This window comes from Malaya genurostris, chromosome 1, assembly GCF_030247185.1.
Source record: "Malaya genurostris strain Urasoe2022 chromosome 1, Malgen_1.1, whole genome shotgun sequence".
In the NCBI taxonomy this organism is placed as follows: domain Eukaryota; kingdom Metazoa; phylum Arthropoda; class Insecta; order Diptera; family Culicidae; genus Malaya; species Malaya genurostris.
The window spans coordinates 72,591,073-72,619,066 of NC_080570.1; the positions used below are offsets into that span (position 1 = coordinate 72,591,073).

Sequence of the window (27,994 nt, forward strand, 5' to 3'; positions counted from 1 at the left end):
TGTGACAATGGTTCCAAAAAAAGTGTACCGAGATTAAAGACATTCTTAGTGTTAAAAAAAACTATAAAAATTATCGAAATACAAATTAAAATTCTTATTTTTTCGTCCAGAACACTGACACATTTTATGTACGCTCAAAATTCACGAATCAACAACTAGATTCAAAACAAAACATGGCTTAAATTGACTGATTCCTGGCTCACTGCAAATGTCACACTGAATGCCCGGTAGAACGGACGAAGGTCAGCATTGATTAATGATTATGCATAGCTGACTTGCGAGAACGAAAAGCGGAATGAACCTTTCCTCAATGGCATGGGAACGCTTCTACAAACAATGGGCGCCAAAGCATCAACCTGGAGATGAAAACAAACTACCTATTATTAACTAAGTACCTTGGTGTGAGTATTGATGGAATGGAATAACAAGCAAAGTCAGCCACGATGGCCGGTCCGATGTACTTAGGTAATGTCGTTTGGCGATGGCATGAGAACCGATTTGTTTAAATATTTGCACGTATTATTTAAATATTTTCTGCTTTCGTGTGTGCATTACAGGAAGGTTTGCATTTTTTGTAATTTCCTGACTACAAGGTAGAGCTCAATTGAGTGACCTGACTTAAATTTAACCGTTCTAATATAGTGTTTTAATCGACCTTAGATAAACTCGTTCAATATGAAACCGCTTCTACCCCAAAAATCGAGGTACAGTGCCTCGCTAAGCTAAATTGTAGGCTAAGGTTTTTATGTACGCTGTTCTCCGGATAGCACTCATTTGAACCGTTAGAAATTCGATTACATGATTTCTATACGGATTCTGCCTGGGATTTGGATGATGACCCTTGGTTTGCGTCAGCCCAAACTGAGTTTGATTGATCTGAGATTTCATCTCAGTTTCATCATTTGTTACGTTTTAATTGCACGTATTGAGAGAATCGTCGCATAGCTAAAATATAGTAGGGGAGACCGGAGCGAAAATGATTACTTTTGGTCTTGATTTGTTCCTGTGAATATATTCTACAGCCCAAAAAATCTGGAATTAGAAAATTTAACTTTCGACGAAAACATCGATACTTCAGTAGTCACCGGCTACTGAGGCTCAATTGAGTGGACGACATGTAAAATTAATATAAGCCAATTGTATCTATTGCTCGGGCTCACGTATAGAGGGCTTAGCAAATGGGAAGTGACATTTAGTGTTCGAATTATTACGAGTGGCTATATTCAACCCGGGCTCCCCTATAGATCACAACCACTAGCAATTCTCAATTAGAATTTTTGGTGAAACTAGTTCAATGTGTAATGTTTATATTGTGTAAGTGAACGTAATAGTTTTGCAATCGTTGCGACGATGAAGTCGTGGCGTAAAATAATTTTTACGCACGCATCTTGAAAATCCAGAACTCTCTCATCGTGTCATCGGCAGGATGCTGGGGAATTGCACAATTTACTATATCTCGTGTTTTAAATCTCTACAACATATGTTTAGCTGTTGATCGGAAGGAAAAAAGTGGTCAAAATGGTTTCTGTATAATGCAAAGGATCATTAGCGGATAGTTCAAGTTTACCAGAGGAGATGTGGCGAAAAATCTACATTTGATTAAAACTATCGAACCCGAAAAGTTCTTATGTTCAAGTAAACTAGTTGAAACTTTATTGCCATCGACATTATAAACATTGAATGAATTCATAATGTTTTTCTATCATCAATAAAAAGACAGTATAGTATTTGAAATTACAACTTTGATACAAGGTACAAATTGCACAACGATTTTAAAACTGTCGAGCGGAATTTAAATTTAATTACTTTTTTTAATGTGTCTTCAATCAAAATCTGTTTATGAAGATATGAACAATAAACAACTAAAAAACCTTACGTTCAGAATGCTCAAAATTAATCCAAGTAGAGTGATTTCTCATTATTTTAAATTCATATATATGAGTATTGTACCTTATGAGAAAAAAAGAACCGAAATTTTCATTTTAAAATTCCCGCGCTTGTCCAATCGGTAAACTTTTATTCTCTCAACGTTGGCAACACTTATATACACATTCTGTCAAATTTTGACGCATATCGTACGATTAGTTTTTGTTTGGCGTCTTTACAAAGAAGTTGAAAAATTTTCGTGTGGCGATTTTTATAATGGATGAAAATTTAGAACAACGTGCGTGCATCAAATTTTGTGTTGCAAATGGATTTAAGTGTTCCGAAACATTGAAAATGTTAGAAAAGGCCTTTGGTGAATCGTGTCTAGGAAAAACACAGGCATACGAGTGGTATAAACGCTTCAAAGGTGGTCGTACAAGCTTGGATCATGATGAGATCCCTGGCCGCCCAACAACATCTGTTACTGAAGAAAACATTGAATTGGCGAAGCAAATTGTGTTGCAAAATCGTTCTGTACCGATTAGAGAGATTGCTGTGTTGTTGGGCATCTCTTATGGATCAGCCGAACACATTTTAACTGATGTTTTGGGTTTGAAACGCGTCGCTTCTCGGCTGGTGCCAAAAAAGATGAATTTCATTCAAAAACAGCGTCGTGTTGATGTGGCCAAAGAGATGATTTCCAACGCAGATAGTGACCCCACATTCATCGAATGCATCATAACTGGTGATGAGGTGTGGATCTATGAATATGACGTCGAAACCGCACAACAATCGCAAATTGTGTCGCAAAATCGTTCTGTACCGATTAGAGAGATTGCTGTGTTGTTGGGCATCTCTTATGGATCAGCCGAACACATTTTAACTGATGTTTTGGGTTTGAAACGCGTCGCTTCTCGGCTGGTGCCAAAAAAGATGAATTTCATTCAAAAACAGAGTCGTGTTGATGTGGCCAAAGAGATGATTTCCAACGCAGATAGTGACCCCACATTCATCGAATGCATCATAACTGGTGATGAGGTGTGGATCTATGAATATGACGTCGAAACCGCACAACAATCGACCGAATGGCGCTTCGAAGGCGAGCCGTTCTAAATTTTCATCCATTATAAAAGTCGTCACACGAAAATGTTTCAACTTTTTTGTATAGACGCCAAACACTAATCGTACGATATGCGTCAAAATTTGACAGAATGTGTATAAAAGTGTTGCCAACGTTGAGAGAATAAAAGTTTACCGATTGGACAAGCGCGGGAATTTTAAAATGAAAATTCCGGTTCTTTTTTGATCATAAGGTAATATCACAATCGATGTTTAATCCCTATTTTGTTTTCTTCGAGTCTAGAATAGTGCATAGAACAAAAAAGACTATTCTGTTTTTCATTATTTTTGTCAGCAAGTAGTTTAAAAAAAAGTAATACCCTGGTTTTATTTATGTTTTATACACTTCTTGCGACTCCATAGTGTGATCCCCATATTTAAGCCAACAAAAGTTTTTTAGGTTGCATTTCCGTTATCATAACATTAGGAAAACCTACCGATAGCTATCTGAATCAATGCAGAAATTATATGTTATAATCTTATAATATTGTTATTGCTACATCAATTAACCGTAACGATTTACATATACGCTTACGTTTTTATAATGGTTTCGCAACCTTTTTTCAACTAGTAGCTAAAACCATAGCTGTGATTAAAGATATGTTAGAATCAAGTAACGATAACTTACAAATGACAGCTAGTCCAATGTTTATAATATAAAGAAACACTGCCGTCACCTTGTTTAAACCAGCATAACATAAAAAACATGTTCGTTCTTTTGTTGCAACATAGTTGGGCCTAGTGGTATCAGAACTAGTTACGGGTTGCTACTATTGAAGTCAAATAAACTTATTTCCAACTAGTAGCTAGAAGCATAGTTGTTATTGAAGATATGTTTGGATTAAGTAACGATAGCTTATAATTTATAATTAATTCAATATGACAAAAAGATGTGGTGATTTGAAACCTAATAACTATTTCGTAACTGTTATGAAGAAACATTGCTGTCACTTTTTTTTAACCAGTATAACATAAAAACATATTCGTGCTCTTGTTGCAACATAGTTTGGACTTAGTCGCATCAGAACTAGTTACGGATTGCTACTTGGGTAGTGTTAAGACAGACTCTGTCAGCTTAGAGTCTCTTCAGTTCAGCTTTGCAATCACACGGTATCACATTGGACATATCTTGTTAATTGTATTGGTACCCAGTGCTGTTATTATGGCGCGCACGAATTTGACATTTATCTCACCAACTTGTGTATACGAGATACGATGCGGACGCACCTGAGAGCACCATGCTCGCAAAAAAGTAAGTCACTTGCGATTTGTGTTGTAAAATGTGAGAGGTGGAATTCTTAATAATATGATTTCTTTGAGAGAAGTAGTAGTAATTAGTGAAAGAAAAGTTGAGAAAACTGGTATTCTGTCTGTGTAAGTCAGAAAATCTGGTTTTGACAATTCTAGTTGGGATGGTTCTAATGCCAAATATTTCGTTCAGTATGAATAATTGAAAAAGTTTATCTGCAGTGTGTACAGATGTGATAAAAAATGACAAGTGATCTACTGGAATTAGATGGATAATGTCAACAAATAAGGTATGCGTACAGCCAAATCTAGCCATGGTTTATGAGACACATTTTTGTCAATATAAAAATGTAACCAATACCGATAACACATGGCCATTGTGCGTGTGTACGGTTTGACAAACGATTTATTGTTCTTGAAGTATTGAAAAAGAAACTCAAAAGAACATGGTTTGGTAAGTTATTTGTAGCTGTGATTTGAAGAGCAAAATCTTCATAACTATAGGTAGGCTTAATCACCAGGTTTATGTGAACGAGTGTCTGCAAAAGCGGAAACTTCCAAAACTTCCAACGAATATATGACAAACTTCGTACAAAAATTTGATAGAAAATGTGCAGCACATAAACATGCACTATCGAGCTGCTAATACGTGAAAAATATTACTTGCTAATCACTATGCTTTCAATCATATCGCACACCAAAGTAATAACAAATATGGCGTATGATTTTGTTGCTTGTTTGCTTTTTATAGCTTTATACGGTAGACTATTTAGCGAAAAATTCGCTAGTCTGAAATTGCTGATCGTTCAAAACAATTTATTTAAAATTTATTTATTACTATCTTATAGAAAATACTTTCCGGTAAACAATATTTATTTATTTATTTAACTAATTATTAACATTCGGAAACTAAACATGTTGAAGACGCAAAATTTGATGCGGAGAATCAGTTATTTTGAGCAAACGTATTAATTATAAAAAAAAATGGGGATCATTTCAGTAATATCACTGAAAAACAAAGACATCAACATGTCCAAGTAGTCCATTTAAGGGTTTAAAATTTAGAAGTTAAAGTCCTTATAATTCACACCGTGGAAATATAACGATTTCAGTTAATTTCAAGGTATAGGAGATATCTATGATGCACAGTAAATCCGGTAAATATGATTACAGGTTTAGGTAAATTGTGACACTGCCGGTTAAATAACCAGGGCAGTTTACAGAGTTCGTTAGAATCCGATATTGTATGTCAAAAATAACGGATCTTTCGCTGTTTACCGTACTACCGACAATATTCGGTAATTTTTATTACCGGATTCTACCAGATTGTTTAAGTGTGTAGAAGAGATGATGAATTGATTGTAGCCAAATAAAATAAAATAACTTTGTACGACTAACGAGATAAATTCAAATCCTATACCACGAAACAGACGAGGATACAAAATGCAATTTTTTTTATGTAACTCAAACTTTACATGAATTTTGCTTTGCTCAACAGAAAATAAGATAATCGATGTTTCATCCCGTGCTAGTAGACCGCATCTGTAAAAATGCATAATTACCCATGCTAGCAGATTTGCATAAATTTTTTCCCCGAAAACTGATATTAATTCTTCTAGTCACAAAGGACAAACATCCATGAAAGAGTTAATGCCTTCTCAAACCAGTTGAAAATTGAATGACCATGATTTGCAATAGCGTCACCTGTGTACACGGAACCTGTCAATGTAGTTATGTTTCCTTTTGCCTACTTATGGTTTCGTGGCTGTGTACGAAGCTGAAATGGGAACTTTATTGCCCTCCAGGTAAGTTTTTATGACCCGATGGGCTAAGAGCTTTTTTTCCGTACAGTCTCGTCTTGATTATCCTTGAACTTCTCTTGTGAGCACTGTGTATCTCCATCGTATGGCAAAATGATGAATAGTGTTTTAAAATGTCGTTTGCATGGACAGAAATGGATTAATCTTGAGTCATAAATCAGGAAGAAGTTTTCTGAATAATTTATATAATGTTTTTTTTTCGTAATGATTTAAACACAATATTAACTATACAACATTACAGCTTATGCTCATGCAATTTTTGTGAAGTTTCAAAATATTTGTAATACATTTATTATGCCTTTCTAATGAACATAAATGCTACTAAGTGATACTCTAAAAACCATTGAATTCTTTCAATTTTTGACTTTGCGGAGCTTTCCTAAAGTTTATTCCAGGGCTGCCGAAATTAGTTGTTAACTATCAAAAGGACACGACATACGACAGTCTAACGTCAATGTTCAAGTCTTGTTATTTAAATTTGGTATACATATTTAACCCGGGTTGGCGGTTCAATGCACGGGGCACTGGTCTTACAAACCAGTTGTCAGTAGGATCATAGTATTAGCCAGTATTCTGTACGCTAAGAATCGGTTGCGAAGTCTGTTGACCAAAATCCACAAAAGGAATGTAATGTCATTTAAAAAAAAAAATGCTTCAGAATTATGCACCTTTTTGAAAACAGGCATCAATCGGTCATTTTATAACTGATACTTCTCATCCACTTGATCAACATCGAAACGGAAAATCTGAAAATAAAAATAACGCATAATATTGAATAAGAGCACATGGTATCATATTACAATTCAGTTAAATATATGTGCCAGCAATTTCTTGGGCTGTGAACCATTTCTCGAATGACTTGTGGTTAAAATCTGACAATCGAGTAGTTACTTCATTATCAAAAATAACTCTGCTCGTGAGCATGATTGTTTCTGAGAGTTCGATACATATATTCAGATTCTCGAACTTGCAAAAAAGCTCAAGTTTCCATTATCTTGTCTTCTGTGTAAATTGATTTTATACTATCCGCTTAGTAAAATATTGTAACATGAAGTATGAATATTTTCCTCAATAATTATTTTAATTCAGAACTGAGTTGCGCTTTTAGTCAAATTCAACTATTCGAACTATTGAAATGTCAAATTATAACTAAAAGTTAAAATTATTTACGAAATGATTCAGAGCCTTAGTAAAATACGTGAGCTTCATTTCTATTTAACCACTCGTTCTTTGACATTTGGGAACGGGGAGACCAAGGAACGGTATAACGGTAATAAAGAAGACCGGGGCGAAAATAACCAGTCGCAACAATTCGAACACTAAATGTAACATCCCATCGACTAAGTCCTCTCTACGTAGGCTCGAGCGTTAACTACAATTGGCTTATGTTTATTCGACATACCGTCCAGGCAGTTGAGCCTCAGTAGTCGGTGAGTGCGAAAGTTTCAATTTTTTCACCAAAAGTGAAATTTTCTAATTGTAGAATTTTTGGCTTGTAGAATATATTTCCAGGAACAAATGGAAATATATTCTACAAGCAGGAATTGTTTTCAGCTAATAATGATGCGCTGAATCGAATGGCACTAGTGGTTTTTATGATAAAATAATTTTTGTTTGTGTTATGACCTCACAAAACAATGGGGTCACACAAATAGTGGTTCGAAAATGGCCACCTATTGGTGGGGCGGAAACTGCCACTAGACTTGGTCTGAATCGTAAATATATTGTTGGTTTTAGTGAAAACTTGCTAATTTTATGAAGCTCGTTACTATTTTCGAGTACGTATCAACAAAATAGTCCAACAATCCCCAAATTACGGACGTAATCGATAATCAGAAATACTATATTACCTACGACGTGTGTACATTTCTAAACGTTTCTAAAGCACATTTGCCATCGGTAGCATAAAAGATGAGCGAAGATTTCCAACCATCGAATTATGGGAAATGTATCATTTGTATAGTTATAATCTATTGGTACAAAAGATGTGAGGTTTTATGCCTACTGGAGAGAGAGTTAAAATTTTGGCGATACTTAGCTCCAGTGAGCTTTTCCCTGCTCCAAATAAACAAATTGTTTGGACAAATACTGCGTTTACTGAGACAAATTTATTAAACAAATTTTAATTTTCGGCACTAATCAATTCATAATGTCGGTCTACCTCTCAGAAAAATGTAATATTAGTCCACCACTAAGAAAAATGAGGAAAATAAATCCAAAAACTAACTTTCCAAAGAGAATACTCTCAGGCCTAAATGGGATTTTGAAAGGCTTTTGTGGTTATCAGAACTAAATTACTATCCGTTACTAGTAGTCTCTCCATATAAAAGTGACGTTTCTGATTTATTGGAAAACTAGGGCTCATAAAAAGTTGGATTAGAGACAGAATCTCATGACCCGAAAAATGTAGACAGCTTATTACGAAATACTACCATTATCAATAGTTAAAATTATTGCTTCTCCATCACTGTATAATAATTCCAATTTAATTCATAGTATGTCACATGACATTCTCAAAATTATCGTTGAAAAACCGTTTAACGACACATTGTAAAACCGCGCGAAACTTAACATCTCTCTAACAAAAATTCTATATAGTTCATAATGCAGCATTCATAGTTCCAAAAATTTAAAATTTGTGACACAATTTATCTCAGTTAGAAATGTACAATGCATAACGCGGAAATGTTATCTATAAACAAGCATCAACAATCAAAACGAAATCTCACCTGTAGTTCTAATCCTCAATAATTTTTTTTTTGAAGTCCGGCAGTTGTATTTGACAACTTATTCCGTAGGCAAGACTTCCTGCAATCCGTGTTATTCTCGCGTCTGCTCGAAAACAATCACAATTCACTTCACTTTCGTTTGACTTTTTCCAACGTCACTATCAACTTCCCTCACCTTTCTTGATGCTACCATTTATTTTTGTTTTACATAAAACACCTTATTTTTAGCAACAACAGCAAAACACACTCTGTTCCCCGTGAAGTAGTTTAAAATAACTCCTTTCTAGGACTGCGAAACACACTTCACCTCATTTTCTCTGTCCATACACTCGGTCGAAGAGCGGGCCTTTTCGTCTTGGAATCTGCGGCTGATGTGAGTTTCGGCGGCCTAGCAGTGGATAGGTTATGACGGCAGTAAGCACTTTTCTTTCCTACGTTTTCCTTCTGCGGCTCTTCATAGCTGACACTCGTGGCTGAAAAGAGAAAAACGGTGTGTATGAGTGGAAGTGATTACTGTTTGATGGACTTAGAAAGAGGCCCTGCAAGTTAAATTCTAATACTGGTGTTTACACTCCCTCTATATCCAAAACTCCTAATCCAAATATCGATGCAATAATTATTTTCAATTGTTTTCTACCATTCGATTGATGTATTTCCAGCATAACCTTGCCCGGCATGTTCAAGTTCAAAGAGACTATTTAATTAATACTAGAGCCGAAGAATAGCAATTAAGTTCAATTCAGCTTCCGCTATCGATTAGCTTTTAGATCTAAAATGAAATTATTCTGAGTTGACCAATGTTTTTGAGATGAATGTTTTCTTTTAGCTTTTCTTATATAGATTATAAAAATTTTGCTTTTCATTTGAAGTTGAAGAAAATCAAATAAGTGGTCTCTAAAAAAATCTAGTGGCCTTTTTTTCTAATTGCCTTTCTCGACAGAAAGGTAATAGAATTGCTGGAAAACCGACATTCGAACGAAGACTCGGAGGCCCATAGTGTTATATACCGTTCGACTCAGCTCGACTAGATCGGAAAATGTCTGTGCGAGTATGTGTGTATGTAGGTGTGATGGCTGAACCGATTTTAACAAACTTAGGCTAGAAAGCTATGGAGCCATGGATCAAGTTCGAAAATTAAATGGCTGCGAATTCTGTTTCCGGAGATATTATGGTATAAGTGACGTAATCGATAAAACACGTTGTTTATATACCGCTCAATTTTCTCAATTTTTCTTTCGAAGATTAAATGGCAGTGATTTCTGGTTCCCTAGATATAATGGTTTAAGAGACGTAACCGACAAAACGCGTTATTTTATTTCGGCTCAATTGTCTCACAGATGGCTGAACCGATTTAAACAAACTTAGGCTTGTTTCAAAGCTGTTATTGAGCTTTTGTTCAAGTTGGGAAATTAAATGGTTGTGATTTCTAGTTCAGGATACATTATGGTATAAACGGCGTAACCAACAAAACGCCTTTCTTGCCGCTCATTTTTCTCTATTTCCGCCTTTTTTTCTCCGATGGCTGCACCGATATCTTCAAGATTCGGTTGATTATCTAAGCCTATGGTGTTCTTTGCTGTATCTAACAAAAATTTCCATGTAGTTCGATCCATGGCCGCTCTTCGCCAGTCACTTAAGGCCCGGATACGTCCTAAATCCCCCTCTACTTGTTCGATCCACCTTGCTCTCTTTCAAGATTTCATTCTCACTGGGTTGCCGTCCGGCATCCTAATGACATACTCAGTCCATCGTAGCCGTCGAATATTAGCTGTCCGTACGATAGGTGGTTCTCCAAGCAGCTGCTGTAAGTCGTGGTTCATACGCCATCTTCACATTCCATCTTCCATCTGTACTTCGCCCTACATGGTCCGCAGCACCTTTCTTTCCAAAACAGGACGCTTTGATCCTCTGCAAACATAGTCCAGGTCTCGTCGCCGTAGAGAACAATCGGTCTAAGTAGCGTTTTTCAAATGGTTAATTTCGTGCGGTGACGTACTTATTTTTTTTATTTAAAAAATATTCTATTCAGGCCTATTTGCGTACAAGCTTTACGTGGCCGATTGAGCTGAGTTTTTAGATAATTTCTTTTTTGTATTGGATCTCGTTGTCACCCTTTTTCTAGGGGGAGAGGAGCTTCCATTTCCTTCCTGCGAGTATTGAGGGGCAGTTTGTTCGCGGTTCGTCTCGTCATCCATTGCCGCATCGGTATTGTTGTGGATTTCGTTGCTAGTTGATGTAGATGCGGCTTGTTGTACATTGTTTGCAATTGCTGGTTGGTTGGATGGTAAGTTGTTAACTGCAGCTGGTGTACTTTGTTCTATAGGGGATACGTTGGATGGTTTCGTTGAAGGGTTTCGTTGCTTCACTGTTGTTGGTGACTGTCACAGGTGTACTGGGGTTGCTTGGGGTTGGTGTGAAGGAAGCACCGTTGTCCTTTGGTATTTGTCTCCTTGTCCGGTTTATCACATGGCTTACAGTAGTGAACAGCTTTTTGGCAATATTGACATGTGGCCATCTGATTGTCATAGGTAACAAGTGATTTGCACGGGATTCTTGTATCCTGACCGAATGTCACATAAGAAGGTATAGGCCTCCTCAAGCGAATGCGTAACAAACGTACGCCATTTAGAATACCGGGGAAAAAATTCTTCCACTTTTCTTTTTCGATAGAGAGAATCTCTCCGTATTGGGACATGGTTTTGCGAATATAAGGATCGATGACGCTTGAGGGAAGATCATGCACACGCACTTCTATAGCACTATCTTCCATATATACTGGAATGTTGTGTTGATATTTTCATGCTCCACATAGTGCACATTATTATTGTCTTTAGCGAATTGAATTGCATCCAACTCTATATAGAACTGGATATAAACAACATTATTGGTCTTATTGCATTGAAGTAAATGCACACGTTTAATGTCAAGATGCATTTGCTTCTTAAGCAAACCTTCAAGTTCTCGTATCGAAGGTCGAATTTTGCACTGCTTGAAGTCAACAATAATTGTATTCTTTCGTGTCGGCGGTAGCTTTTGTTCGTTTGGTCCACTCATTTTCGAGGTCTATTGTTCACCACACAATACTGTACTTGGTTTCTTCCATCCCCAACGTAAACGGTTTTGTTTTATCGACTGACTTGGATGCGAACTGTGACGTACTTAACTCCTTTTGGGGTTATTCTAAATCCAAAGTACGCATGAATTCCAGTAAAAATATGACTCTAAATCTCTCTACTGATATCATTATCGGCGGTCACGAGTGAGCCCAAATACAAGAACTCGTCAACAACCTCGATATCGTCCCGTCTATCAATATTTAGGTGGGAGGCGTCGTGTTTCTTCCGTAGAGCCTCTTCCTCTCATGTATTTTGTTTCCGACGCACTCATAGCCAGTTCGATACGTCTAGCTTCAGCTTTCACTCCGAGTTATGTTTCCGTCATCTTCTAAATATCAATGTCGTCAGCGACGCCAAAAAGCTGTTCGGCGTTTCGGAAGATCGTACCACTCGTGTCGATCCTCGCTCTTCGAATCACACTTTGCAAAGGTAATATAGCACAAGAGACAAGAGAGTCCATCACCTTGCCGAGACTGTCCATGATAATCGAACTTAACGCATCACTCCATCACCAATCGCGTCAGATAATCTGGAAAACCGTATTCGTTCATAATCTGCTATAACTGTTCTTGGGATTAGGGTCATTTCGCCGAATCCTGAAATCGTCTTAAAATCGTAATTGGAATTCATTTAAAATAAAGACAAATGAAAGATGATAGAGTAACGCCCATTTTGTTGACCTACAATTGGACTTCTTGAATAAAGATTGATTCTTGTATTGTTGAATAAAGATTGATTCATGAACCTCAGAACGGAGTTCCCAAGAAAACTTGTTGACTATTAGCAATTCGATAGGTGTATCTACCAGGCAAATGTATGTGAAATTTTCCGTTTAAAAAGGGAAAATGAAAAAATATCTAATGCGGCTACGCCACATCGTTTTGGCTTTGTGCCGCCGAACCATCTTGGCTTCGGTTATGTGGCTGCGCCAATTGTGTGTGTGTCTGTATGTGTGTTGTCAACTAAGAGGTCGAGATCTCAGAGATGGCTGGACAGATTTTGATCAAACTAGTCGCAAATGAAAGGTCTCCCCGTCACCCAGAACGCTATTGAATGACTAAATTTCTGTTTGAGCTGTTAGTAGAATGTTGTCACTAATAGTACTGTTGTTGTACCGTTGAATTCCACTATGTTATATCACGTCATTACACTCTCACAAAGTCACTATTTTCACAGTCACTATTTTTCCGAAAGTGTATCAAACGTTATAATACAGATACGTATTTCGGAATGCTATTTGCATCCTTCTTCAGTGTATCGGTTTTATAAGTTTATTTAATAAAATTTAATAAAATATAATAAACTTATAAAACCGATACACTGAAGAAGGATGCAAATAGCATTCCGAAATACGTATCTGTATTATAACGTTTGATACACTTTCGGAAAAATAGTGACTGTGAAAATAGTGACTTTGTGAGAGTGTAATGACGTGATATAACATAGTGGAATTCAACGGTACAACAACAGTACTATTAGCTATTGAATGGTTTTGAGATCGGATGTTTACTTTTTGATTTATACGAAGTTTTATGTCAAAATTTTCAGTTTTTTGACAGTATCTATCACAATCGACCTAAAAACCAAATATATTTTTAGACTTAGATTCCGCACGATAATACCTATCCAACAAGCCATAGATTGTTAAAATCCGTCCATTTTTAACGCAAATATCGAAGTTTTTGTGTAAGCGATTTTTCCCCTATTCCAGCAGTAGAAGTTTTGAGCGCTGTCTGGCCAAGAAATGCTTGGGAGCAACATAAAACACGATTTATTATACTGTTACATACATTTGTTTCTAAATACCCAAAAGACTGTGTACAGCATGATATTTTGCTCGGATCAATTTTAGCACGGTTCGTTTTTGGCATCATAATCGTTCGAATATGCCATATGTAAACCAAATGATGGCAGAATTTTCGAGTTGGAAGCAATTCCATAATTATATTGATTTACACTACTTACAGCAATAAATGCTGGAAGAACGTAACAGCCATATACCATTCGAATCAGTTCGTCGAGATCAGCAAATGCGTGTGTGACAAATAATTTCATTCATTTTTTTCGGAGATGACTCAACCGTTTTCTACAAACTCAGATTCATATGAGAAGTCAGGTTCCTGAATTATGTTTCGTTCCGACCTCTAGTTCCGGAACTACAGGATGATATGTGAAACGAAATTAAAACCGATCTGAGATTGAAATGAAATCTAAGAATCATCTTAGATTCAAATGAAAAGTTTTAATTTAAGGTTCTATAAAACATCTTGTTTTTTTAGAGTCAGATCCAACTTCCGGTTTTGGAGATACAGGGTGATTAGTATAAAAATGTCTATTTCACATAAATTAATCAGGTTTATCGGGTTAGCAGATTTCGATAGTCGATGACCAAATAAACTTATTTCATTTTGGGTTGTATTGCACCCAAAAAAATTACTTCTCACTACGATTCCTCAAAGATGTCTACATTGATTTTCAAACATTATGAAACAAATGTAAACTATACAGCTACTCAGGTGAATTTGTCTGACTTCGGCTACACCGAATTTCGAATTCCGGTTCCAGTATCGAATCGTTTCTCAAAGCCCAATCGTTTTCTCAAAAAAAGCCAAATCGAATTTCAGAGATATAGAAGATGACAATTAAAGTTGGACTCAAAAATATTGCAATTTATTCGTCATATACGAATCGGTTTGGGTTATGCTGGTTCCTGAATACCGGCTCTGGAAGTACCTTAAATTACACTAAACTCTCAAGTGGAACTTACTTCGACATATCATGGAATGTTTAATCGATTGTTACACTTTTAGAATCAAATTCGATCCGATTTGCAGTTTCGACATTACAGAGTAATGAGTGATTAAAATCTCAAGTTGCCACTTAAAACGACGGACATTAGAATAATGTCATGAAAACTGAAACACCGAAGAATATTCATGCAAAAAGCACATGCGGATTGATAAAAAAGGTATCATCTCACTGCTAGGTGGATTAAGCACGTTTTTAATTCTCTGAATAAATTCCGGGAAGTGTCGTAATCGACAAATCATTTTTTTTCTATCTACAGAATTATTTTAGAGTCCTATTAGATTAGATTAGAATTATTTTAGAGTCCTATTAGAGTGACCTATGATCACGTTCAAATGTATTATTAGTGATACACTTGGTTTGAGAAATTAGTGTCAGGAATGATCTTATAAAAAAGGACAACACATGTTTTGATGAGACTGTACTAATGACTAGAGAAAGGCATTGTCACACTTCTAGGTGGATTAAGAATAGGCTTTTTTTCGGGGTTAAATCCTTTTCTCCCGAACCGGAAGCTCAATAAAATTCAATAGCAGGCTATGGGACCAAAAGATCTTTCATTCGAATCTAAATTTGTGAAAATGATTCTTTCGGCGAAATTACCTATTTAGAGAGATGTTTAATTAATCCTTAAGTCAATGAGCGCGGTTTTTACTATGATACTGCCGAAGTGATAATATTAATACGGATATTAAGTACGGTACTAAGATTTTACCGCGTCTTATAGAACAATCACAAGTAAGTGAGGTTTTCACGAAAATCTGTATACAAAATAGTACGCTGTGATCGTACTTTTTCCTTTACTTGAAAATAGGTATATGCACTCTTCTGGTCGCAACCAAAGTTCAGAACTTTTTTTCTCTCCTGCATGTACTTGTAATATTTGGCAAGAAAACTATTAGCAACAACGGTTTTCTACGCAGAACTAATACTGTTAAAACAATTTCCGCTTGGTAGTTACCAATAAATTGAACCGATTCATTCTGATCAGACACGAACATGCCCATGAATGAATTAAGCACGTGCGTGTGCAGCGCAGCTTAGTGTTGAAATTAAAGCATTGACAAGAAAATTGGCGAAAGCCTCACCGGTTCCATTTTCAAGGTTTTCCAAGCCAAACCCGTCGATGGGTACGTTGAGCCGTGTCCAGCGTAGTCGTACAAACACTAACAAATTTGAATTTTTGAGCATAATCAATGACACTGAGTTATACTCAACCAACTACATGCCGGCAAGCGTCCCCTGTGGTCTATTTTTATGAAAATTTTTTATTGTGCTTGTGTTTTCAGAGTATGCAGATGACAAAATAACCGCTCTATTAATCAATTATTCATTACGACTCACGAGTTCAATCGTCACGTCATCTGGTGAAACTCTGTCTCATAGACTGGTTGTCGATCTTCGAAAATAGATCGATTACAATAGCAATTGTAAAATTTTCCACCAAAAATGTGGCATGAATAGTAGAAAAAACCTGTTTTAATCCACCTAGTGGTGTAATGATGCCTTTCTCATGTACATATAATATTGTGGTATTCTATTTTCGGTATTCGATTTTTGAAAGAAACCAAGTGATTGTTTATGCATAACATACAGAATAAAACAGTGCTTTGATTTCGTAAGCCATCCTTAAGAGAACGAAATGGGTTCACTATTATATGCACTTCCGGCACCGGAACACGAGAACCGGTATAGTCAAAGTCGGTTCGTACGGCCACCAACTAACATGACACACAAACTCTTCTAGTACGCACTCTATAACTCCGGATTCGGAAGTCGGATCCGGATGAAATTCAAGAATTCCGTATGGAACCGGAAGAACTTGAATCTGAGTTTGTGGAAATCGGTCAAACCATCGCTGAGAAAAGTGAGTGAGATCCATTTTGGTATATATGACCACTATTTCCGGTACTTCCGGAACCGGATACCGGGAACCAGGATAGCCGGAACCGGTTTGTTTAGTTGCCTACTGATAATGACTATCGATTTGTGTAGTTTTGAGACCAGTTTAGAAAAATTTTCACGTTTTTTGCTTCGCCGGTTTAAGTGACGGTGTACAATATTGAACACACTTTACCCTATAATTCCGGAACCGGAAGTCGGATCCGGATGAAATTCAGGAATTCCGTATGGGACCGGAAGACCTTTCATTTGAATCCTAGTTTGTCAAAATCGGTTCAGCCATCTCCGAGAAAACCTAGTGAGATTATTTGACACATACACACACACACACACACACACACACACACACACACACACACACACAAACACACACACACACACACACACACACACACACACACACACACACACACATTGCTCAGCTCGATGAACTGAGTCGAATGGTATATGACACTTGGCCCTCCGGGCCAATTTTCACTAGTCGGTTTTTCAAGTGATTGCATAACCTTTCTATATGAGAAAGGCAAAACAGAAGCTTGTAACTAGATTTCTAAAGCACGAAGTACATTTTCACTTCCGGGCCACTAACTTATTGCCAAATTTCCATTTACATTAGTTCCTCATTGAAACATCAAACCTCCGTGTCAGCCGAGGTCAATTTCTTGATCGAAATAATATGCTTCCGAAATGAAGAAGCTTTGTTCGCTTTTACACATGACCGCCTGATGATGATGATGATGATAGTGATGGCGATGTTGATGAAGTTTTTTGCTGCTACCAAACCTAGGAGTCTTTTTTTTCAATTATATTGTGTGGTCGGTTGGCTAGTCAGCCGGTCCCGTGCCGGCAGAATGTAAATAGCAAATATTTTTCAAACCGACTGTCGGCTCAATGTTGAGCGTTTTGCAACTGTAACAAGTGCAACCCATATAAGCTATTTTCATTCATGCCCATCACTGAGGTATAGTGTTTGGCCTACACTACTGCCCTGGTGTTACTTTTTTATGGATCGACAGTTTGAGCACTGTATTCACCTTAAGTCGTTTGAAAAACAATATACTTTGGATCTATTTAATGGCATAGCAATATTGTGTTTCAACTTTCCTCTAGCAATTTTTCTTCTATTAGTTTCACTTTCGCAGAAGAATTGAATTTCCGTGATCGTTTAATTTATTTACATGATATTCAGATACATACTAGTAAAAAAAAACTTGTTCACAACGTTATGTTCTGCTTAATTAACTTTGTGTTAATATGCTGATGATGTGCATTTGATACTTATCTGTTAGCCAGACGTAAAAAAATATGCCCAATGCAACTTCCCACATCGTTTTGATACGTGCAGTCCGAATCTCGTTGATGCTTATTCCTAACAGTGGTAAATGTTCCTAAGGTGTATGCACCTAGCTTTGGGTAGACCGAGCAAACGAAATGGTTCTAGGTTAGTAAATCTTCCTTCGCATACTTATCAAGCGAGATCGGTACTTAAATTAATGTCCATTTCTGGAAACTTAACTCTTCGAAAAAATCCTGTGATTTTACATCTTATTACATTCACATAAATGGAGCATCGCAGCTCACGCAAATTTACGTGCAAATACATTTAAAATTCCATGACATGAAATTCATTGAAATAAAAAAATAATGGCAGCGCCGTAACTTGAACCGAGAATCATTGGATCACAAAATACGTCCATTAATCGATTGAGCCACAAAAGCACACAACTGCTTGGCTGGTAAAAGGTACGTTTAAATTTATACAGTTTGTACCTGTTATCCGAATGCACATTACAGTCGAAACCAGTAAAATTCATGCTAATCCAATATTAAGTCAGTAAAAATGAGATTTTCCGTCATTTGACAAATTAGGTCTTTATGAATTACATCGTTTGAGGGATTAAGTCACCTGCAAAATTCAATTTTTTGTGTGTTGTTAGCAACGAGTTTTAAGTTCGATTTATAAGTCATTTACCGCATTAGTGCTTAAGTTTTTCTGGTTTCAGTGATGCTTGATTTTGGAACTTTAGAAGGATGGAGAAAAACTAATTTCGTGTGGTGATAAAACACTGTTTTAATGAAAAATACAGTTCTATAGGGAAAAGCGAAAAGGATACCAATGGTCTTATATTCCAAGCAAATCATTCATTATTGATTGGTTTCCTGAATTTAAACGTGGTCGTGTAAAAACCAATGATGCACTTCGCTCTGTCCGTGCAAATGAGGCTGGTCATACCATTGTTATGGAAATTTGAAAAGCAAAATTGCAGGAGAAAAATATTAAATGGACGTGTATCCACGATTTTGAATGAACACATGAAAAAAAAATGTTTGCGAAGTCTGTGCTGTGTTTTATCACTGCTGATCGGAATTGCAACGTATCGTTGCGATGGCTAAATTCCAAGAATTGAATTGCTATCGTATCCATCAAATTCACCAGATTTGGTCCCAAACGATTGTTTTCTGTTCTCAGATTTAAAAAAGAATTTTGTTGAAAAGGATTTGCGTCGAATGATGAAATTATCGCTGAAACTGAAGCGATTGTTAGGACTAAAAAGATAATTTGTTACAATGTAATTTTACATCAATCATGCACACCAAAAAAAATTGAATTTTACAGGTGACCTTATCCCTCATACGATGTAATCCATAAAGACCTAATTTGTCAAATGACGGAAAATCTTATTTGTAATGACTTAATGCTAGATGAGCTTGAATTTTACTGGTTTCGACTGTAACTTGCGTTCTGCTAGCAGGTGCGACTGTATGAATTTAAATTCACCTTTTACCAGCCAAGCAGATGCATGCTTCTGTGGCTCGGTCGATTACTAGACGAACTTGCGATCCAATGATTCTCGGTTCAAGTCGCGGCGGTTGCTCTCAGTATTCTTTTTTTTTATTTTAATGAATTTCATGTATGGAGTTTTCGACACAATATTAAATGTTCTTCCACGTAAATTTGCGTGAGCTTCGACGCTCCATTTATGTGCATCTAATAAGATGTGAAATCACAGGATTTTTTTTAAGTGTGTGGTTTTAAATCAGATTTTCGTTTCAACTGACGTCTGTTTAATAGTACTATTGGTTTACATGTCGTGTAAGTTTCATCTTTTCTTTCTGTGTAATGTTTCAATTTAGAAGTGACATGCGTCAGGTACACACAAAAAAAATTGAATTTTTCAGGTGACTTAATCCCTCATACGATGTAATTCATACAGACCTAATTTGTCAAATGACGGAAAATCTCATTTGTAATTACACACCTAGAAAAAATCGTGTAAATTTACGTCTTCTGAGACCGACATATATGAGCGTCAAAAATGACTCAATTTCACAATAATTCTAACTTATATTTAATGCATTCTGACATACTTTTAAGTGCTAAAACATGTAAATTTACACGTTTGCTTGAAAAGCGGGGTATTTGTGACGTATATTTAGATCATTTTTGTGAAATTCAATCGTTTCACGGATTACGTTCTTATGAATTGTGTCATATCTGGATTTGCGTCATCTGTAAATTTCATAATTTGTTGCTGTGTACTTAATGTTAGATGAGCTTGAATTTCATTGGTTTTGACTGTAACTTGGGTTCTGCTAACAGGTGCGACTGTATGAATTTAAATGCACCTTTTTACCAGCCATGCAGATGTATGCTTCTGTGGCCCGGTCGATTAACAGACCTACTTGCAATCCAATGATTCTCGGTTCAAGTCGCGGCGGTTGCTCTCAGTATTCTTTTTTTTTATTTCAATGAATTTCATTTATGGAGTTTTAGACGGGGGCGGCCCGTTTGGAATAAGGTCATTTGGCATAATACTGTTTGGCATAACGCCGTTTGGCATAATGGTTATTTGGCATAACAGTTATTTGGCATAATGGCCATTTGGCATAATGGTCATTTGGCATAATGACATTTGTCATAATAATAATTGGATTCGTAATATTTTTATCTAATGTAAATTTTCGTTTATTCTTCGATCGAGTGATGTTTTGCAAGGAAAACTCGAACGAAATGTGTGAATTTTATATTCGGTCCGAATATTTCGATAATATTACGTGAAATAGCATTACTATATTTTATTTTTAAAATTCTGTAGACTGTCATTTCATACAAGCAACTCACTTAGTGCTAGCACAAACTTCTGTTCGTCATAGATGATTCAGGTCGAGACGGCGCCCCCGCAGAAATCACCTCTGTCTAGTTGCGGGCATTTGCTCGGATTACCCAAAGCTAGGAGCTATCCCTCAGTTAGGTCCGAACGAGCGGCAGCGAGGTCAGACAGCAGGCCATTAAAAATGATGAGGCGTAGCCGCATTAGACCTTACAAAATTTCAGTAAATAAAAACAATTTCCATTAAGCAACATGTTCATCTGTTATGCCAAATGACTGTTATGCCAAATAACCATTATGCCAAATAACTATTATGCCAAACGGCGCTATGCCAAACGGTATTATGCCGAACGACTTTATGCCAAACGTGGTAGCCCCGTTTTAGACATAATATTAAATGTTCTTCGACGTAAATTTGCGTGAGCTGCGACGCTCTATTTATGTGCATCTTATAAGATGTAAAATCACATGGTTTTTTTTAAGTGTGTACAGTTAAAATTCTCAGGACGGTAGTCAATCGATTTGAAACCAACCGAAACCAAAATAGCAAGGACAATTATTTTATAAAAAATAATCTACCGTCTTTTTATTATAGTCGAAATGGATCGGTAAATTTAGAACGAAAAGTTAATTTTTAAACTTATAGTATTTTATCAATCTTTAGGCAGCCGGTTACCTAGAGAGAAATATGGAGTTATTTTAATTGAAGGCAAATTCGTCATACACTAAGGTGATATGATAATGATAAAATTAAGTTTACTGATCCTCGGTTTATATCACAATGAAACTTTATGCTCTGTAGCTGTCTCATCCTCACAGTTCTAAGACAAATTTTGAATTTGTCGTCTTTTTCCACTAGAAATATCTAAAACTACCAAGAAGTCTGAACCAAGAATTCAGACTTGGCTCTTCGAAGAATCCGAGATCTAGTCAGACTATACAATTCGCATTTCTTCCAGATTCCTAGTTGATCACAGGAACACTAATTAAAGCACTCATACTTCATATTTAGTTAGAAATTTGTGTACAAAATCAATAAAATAACACTCATTTTTCTGGTGAAACTATTTTATTGCTGACGAATAGTCATGTTCGAAAAAGAGACAAGGGATATAGACATATTGGGCTCACCACTTTCCAGACGGCTTAGAATTTGCATTAGCAAACTAACTAGATTCGAGATTTAAGTTAGTAAAAGAAGCGTGTGAAATGAAGAAAACTGCAAACAACTAAACGAAACAGTTTCAATGTAAGTTCCCCTAACATATCACCACATGATGATAAGCGATGAGAAACGCGTATGAATTGAGCTCACAACAACCTATTAAAAGAAGAAAAAAAATTTTTTTCAGATCAGTTCGAAGAAATAGGTAGGAAAACAAACTATTGATAAATCAAGAATAAAGAAAAACACTTTCATTTAGAATAATTTTTTTTTCAATTCCACATAAAATCTTTACGTCGCTAAGTTAGACTTAGAACTGATACACCGATAAAGGTTGCAAATAGCACACCGAAATACTAGAACCTGTGTATGTTACTATCTCTTTACGTTAGTGGTAAAATAGTACAGATTTTGTAGTACAATTAAATAGAATTAATTTTATTCTAAAGCGATATGGTTCATTCCACTAACCGCTAAGTGATAGTTTAATAAAAAGAGTTCTAATAACTGAAAGTAGGAAAAGAGAAACTCCTGAAGTTGTAACCTTTTACAACATCGTTAATTCAAATCAAAAAATGTTTTTTTAACCAGAACTTGATAATTTTAACAAATATGGGTTGTTTGAAAAAAACATGAATAGAATTAAAACAGAACTGTTATTGTAACTAACACATGGATCAATAAGTCCCGAGACAAAAGCAGAGATGGCGCTCGTAGTAAACCAGTAACCACGTCTTTCTAGAGTACTAACCTTTGCTTGAAACGGGTCAAAATTTTAAGTCGATCCGACCAGAAACAGCTGAGTTATCGAGGTTGGAGTAAAGTCGTTTTGTAGTTTGTTTAAAAAATGGAAAAACCGAGTTTCGTGTTTTGATGAAACATTGTTTTTTAATGGGTACAAACACCGTGCAAGCAAACCAATGGATTGAAAAATGTTATCCGGACTCTTGTTCATCAAAAGCAACGATTTGTCGGTGGTTCGCCGAGTTTAAACACAAATGACGCGGAACGCTCGGGTAGACCTGTGGAAGCCGTTACACCGGAAAATGTGAGTGAAGTGACAAAAATTATAATGAAAGATCGTAAAGTGAAGCTCCGTGAGATTGCTGAGATGACACAGATATCATATGGAAGAGTATTTACTATCCTTCATGAAAAATTGAGCATGAAAAAGGTTTTTTTCCAAGTGGGTGCCGCGATTGCTTTCGATGGAACAAAAACAGCCTGCCACAAGTCGATGAAAACAATGGCGAAATTGAACGAATTGGGCTTTGATCTGCTTCCTCACTCCCCATACTTGCCAGATTTAGCACCCAGTGACTACTGGCTCTTTGCTGATCTTAAAAAAATGCTCCAAGGAAAAAGATTTGGCTCAAATGAGGAGGTCATCGCTGAAACTGAAGCTTATTTTGAAGCAAAACATAAATGTTTTTTATAAACATGGTATTGAAAAATTAGAAAAACGTTGGAACCATTGTATCACCCTAAAAGGTGATTATACTGATGAATAAAAAAAATTGCAAAAAAAATGTTGTTTCCATTGTTAGTCTCGGGACTTATTGATCCATGTGTTACAACAACATTAGTCGGAATTAAACCGATTCCCAAGTATCAAAGTAAATCAAAGCAAATGATTAGACTTAAGTAGTTTTTGAAATTCAGGAATAGCATTCTAAGCGGCCCATTTTTTAAATAACTTTTACACAAGAACGCGATGAAACAACGAAATTCTAAGCAGGTTCAAGAATACATTATTGAGTATTTCAGTAACGAGAAAGTACTTATTGTTGCTTGAGTATTTATTAATCATCCAGAACAAATTGATTGACTTTCACGTTAGCTCTGGGAGGAATAATATTTACATGATTCAGTTCCATTTAATTCTAGTAAAAAGGCAAAACAAACCGATTGTACATTGCTGTTATATTGCGATTAAAAACATTAGAAATGGTGATAAGCGCAATCTGCCATTTCTGTGAAAAATGCCTATAGATTAAAATTTCCATTTCAAAATTGTACCATGAAAATATGATGTGGTTGCTAAATGATGAAGGCACTAACGTGGCTGTCAGCTGTTCGACACGTTTGTTTATTTTTATTTTCTCTGTTCTAATGCACAGCAACATACTCGAATGGAGAATACTCCTAATAAACAGCCAAATAGTCCAAAAGCTTGCTCAGAAGTTTGAGAATATCTACAAACGCCTATTGAAAACGAAAACTTGCACAAATATGATCGTATTTTGACCCAAATATTGTCTCGGGATAACATTACTGAAACGATTTATAATGAAATTAGGCCAATCATTAGAAAGCTTAAGAATATAAATGCTCCAAATAATGATGTATGATTTATTATGCTTATCTTCTCGATGTTACTTTTTGCTAAAAATTTCAACAAATGCATTAGCCTACTTTCTTAACGGATGAAAAAAACAACTTTCTTCTATTGGAAAAAAAATGAAAAATATAGCTCGAAAGATGTCTTGAATAAATTAGAATTAAATTGCTTAACCGGAGCAGTGTGCATTTCGTCTTGAGCATTCAACAACTCATCAACTTGCTAGGGTAATTAACATGGTAAAACCAAATATATCTTCTGATTTATCCACTGAACTTACATTTCTAGGTATAGACATATATATTCGAAAGTGGTTGGTATAAAGGTTTAATAATCAAAATGTCCAACTCCCAGTTTTCAACTCATTTGATCAAAAGCTATTAGAATTGTAAATGTGAATCACTACCAACACGAGCAAGTGTTACTCAAGGTTTGAGCATGACTCCATCCCTATATAATATTTTTAACTTTGATCCTAACAAAAGTTCCGTAAATCTATTGGACAAGGTCTTCCGCAAGTTCAAATTTGTCTTTACCGTTTAATTGGTAACCAATCTTATCTTCTGGCAAGATATTTGCAGCTGCGGATAAAAAAAAAACAGGGGCAAGTTTAAAACTAAACAAATTTAGATAAAAACCCATGCAATCTACAATTAAATCAACTCGATGTTTGTATTAGTTCATATAGAAAAAAGCTCATGGCCTATTTCTACATACGATGCAGTTTATAAAAACATTAACTGTCAAAAGACAGAGAATTTCATTCGTAAAGATTTTATGTAATATTTGAGTAAATGTAACTGAGAACGACTGTAATTTACACTCGGTTAGTAAATCCAACCCGATCAGATTGTAATAACTGAATTATAACAACTGGAGTAATTTATTTCAAAAATATTTTGTAACAATTCATGTAATTCAAACTGCGATTGAAATATTTTTGGCTGGTAAGCGGTTCAAATAACATAAATCATACCAAAAAAGACTCTAGCAGTATCAAAATCGTAACAGATTTTGAAACGTGTGTATCACAATTATTTTTGAATTTGATATATATATATATATATATATATATATATATATATATATATATATATATATATATATATATATATATATATATATATATATATATATATATATATATACAGAAGTCCGAAAGTAGAAATTTATAACAATAGTTGTAATAAATTAGATAGAATAGCGAATAGTCCTGAATAATTTCATTTTTATGATTGATATTGTTAATTAATGTATAAATTAGAAATAGGTTTTCGAAAACTATATTACAGCCAATTTTTAGCATTGTTGCAACCATAAATTGTAAAATGTTTTTTTTTTAAATGAATAATTTGTTTATTGATATGTAATTCAAACTGCAATACTCCATTTATGTGCATGTTTTAAGATGAAACATCACACAAATATTTTGAACTGTGTAAGTAAAATAATTTGTACGTTTCTATCCTCCCTTCCGCATGGCAAGTTTGCGAAAGAAACGATAACCAAATCATGTAAATAATAGAAGTGGAAATCCAATCTCAATCAAGAATTACTTTTTTGAGTTATTAGTAGAATGAACTAAATAGTTTTAAAATAAAATAAAATCCATTATCATTATAATATCACGAGATAGAACTGATACACTGGTGAAACTTGCAAATAGCTAGTATCTGTGTCTGTTACTATCTCGTAACATCAGTGGCGTTTACATTTATTTTCACGCACATATTTGGAGCAGGATATTGAATATAAAGTTACTCCTCAGATAATTACTTTTCAATTTACTTTAAAAGCAAAACTAAGCGTGAATTAAAATATGTTGTATAATTCGTTGAAAAATCAATGTATTCTAATTTACTTTGACATCAATGATGGTTTTCAATCAAATTTGTGATTCAATTGATGCCTATTTCATCTTTATATCTTTGAAGTACATGTCGTGTAAAGTTCATTACTTTGTCCTGTGTAGGTGTATTTGCTTCGAGTTTTCACGTCGCTGTAACAGCAGTATTGAACTATTTTCAAAATATTTTATCTACGGTGTTGCTTCTTAGAGCCGAAGCAAAGATATTGTATCCGATTGTATCACTATTAGTTGATTGAAAGTCGAGTAATCGCAAAATTATGTGTATTAAGCACTCAGAAAGAAAAGATGAAACTTACACGACATGTAAACCAATAGTACTATGAAATAGACTTCAGTTGAAACGAAAATCTGATTTTAAACCATGGTTGATGTAAAATTACATTGCAATGCATTTAGTTTTTCATTGAACAAGATTGTATATTCACAAACCGCATAGTTTTGTAACGTAACCTTCCAGTCAATTGCCTGCTCCAAATATGTGCATGAAAATAAATGTAAATTCACAAAATATTTTTATCTGTGCAACATGTTGATCTGTTATGCAAAATAATTATTATGCCAAATAGCCATTTACCAAATAACTTTTATACCAAACGGCGTTATTCAAAATAGTCATAATACAAACGGGGTAGCCCCCAATTTGAACGATTTCTATTATTCGGACCGTTTAACTCTTTTTATGAGTCACAATTGCATTTACGATTTGTACTTACATGTTTTATATGTAAACCCGAACATGAATTTGAAATATTATTTAACAAGTCCTAGAAATCATCTGTTGAAATTTTTTTTGCTAAATCTCGGTTAAATGTATAATTACAGAAAATCTCAACGATCCCAAATTTACAGAAAATCTCAGCAAATTTTTACTGTTAGCTCGGTAAAAGCGCAGAGTAAAAAATCATGAATTTCCGAATTATCCGTAATTGGGTGTTTTTACTGATGAAATAATAATATCAAAAACTATTGGGTTGAGAAAGTAACGCGTTTTAATAATATTCAATTTGAATTTACATTTATTTCAAGTACTCCTCAACGTCTCTAGCTGCACACCAAAAAAAATTTAATTTTACAGGTGACTTAATCCCTCATACGGTGTAATTCATAAAGACCTAATTTGTCAAATGACGGAAAATCTCATTTGTAATGAATTAATGTTAGATGAGCTTGAATTTTACTGGTTTCGACTGTATGAATTCAAATGCACCTTTTATCAGCCAAGCAGATGCATGCTTCTGTGGCCCGGTCGATTAACAGACGTACTCGCTATCCAATGATTCTCGGTTCAAGTCGCGCGACGGTTGCTCTTAGTATTCTTTTTTTTATTTCAATGAGTTTCATGTATAGAGTTTTATACACAATATTAAATGTTCTTCCACGTAAATTTGTGTGAGCTGCGACGCTCCATTTATGTGCATCTAATAAGATGTAAAATCACAGGGTTTTTTTTAACTGTGTGGAGACAGAACAGATATCAAATAGAGAATATAAAAAGTACTTGAATTTTTATGTTTTTTTATTGATATTATTGTCTCGCCGAATTTTGGTAAAAAATAACACACTGTCTCGGAGAACGTAAATATTTCGGTATATTTATTATTCATTGATTAATGTCCTTTTCCGAGATATCAAAATAATATTCTAACGAGCCCCGGAAAAGAACATTCTGATTCCTGAGCAATCAGTAAAAAGTCATTATGCAAAGCTCGAGAATCGATTCTTAGTGTACTGTAATGTCATTGGAAACGAACAATACTGTTTAAAACTCAAATCCAGTTTTACCATTGCATGAGTAATTAGATCGATGAATCATAACTGCATAAACACTATTTAGCACATACTCTGGGTTGAAAATCAATTTCTTTTGTGTGATATGGACCATCGACCGGCGCCAGCTG

At 35.3% G+C, this 27,994-nt stretch overlaps 1 protein-coding gene across 7 annotated transcripts in view; it reads right to left on the reverse strand.

Annotated features, from left to right (window-relative positions):
- Nucleotides 1–27,994, reverse strand: part of LOC131440443 (torso-like protein) — a 71,243-nt gene that overhangs the window by 42,138 nt on the left and 1,111 nt on the right. For 4 of the 7 annotated variants that reach the window (XM_058611724.1, XM_058611723.1, XM_058611719.1 and 1 more), the window contains exon 2: nucleotides 8,783–9,255. The gene's annotated coding sequence lies outside the window, so the exon portion shown is untranslated. Of the gene's footprint in view, nucleotides 1–6,721; nucleotides 6,800–8,782; nucleotides 9,256–27,878; nucleotides 27,900–27,994 lie in introns of those variants that run through there. The other 3 variants (XM_058611720.1, XM_058611721.1, XM_058611725.1) reach the window with 2 other exon arrangements.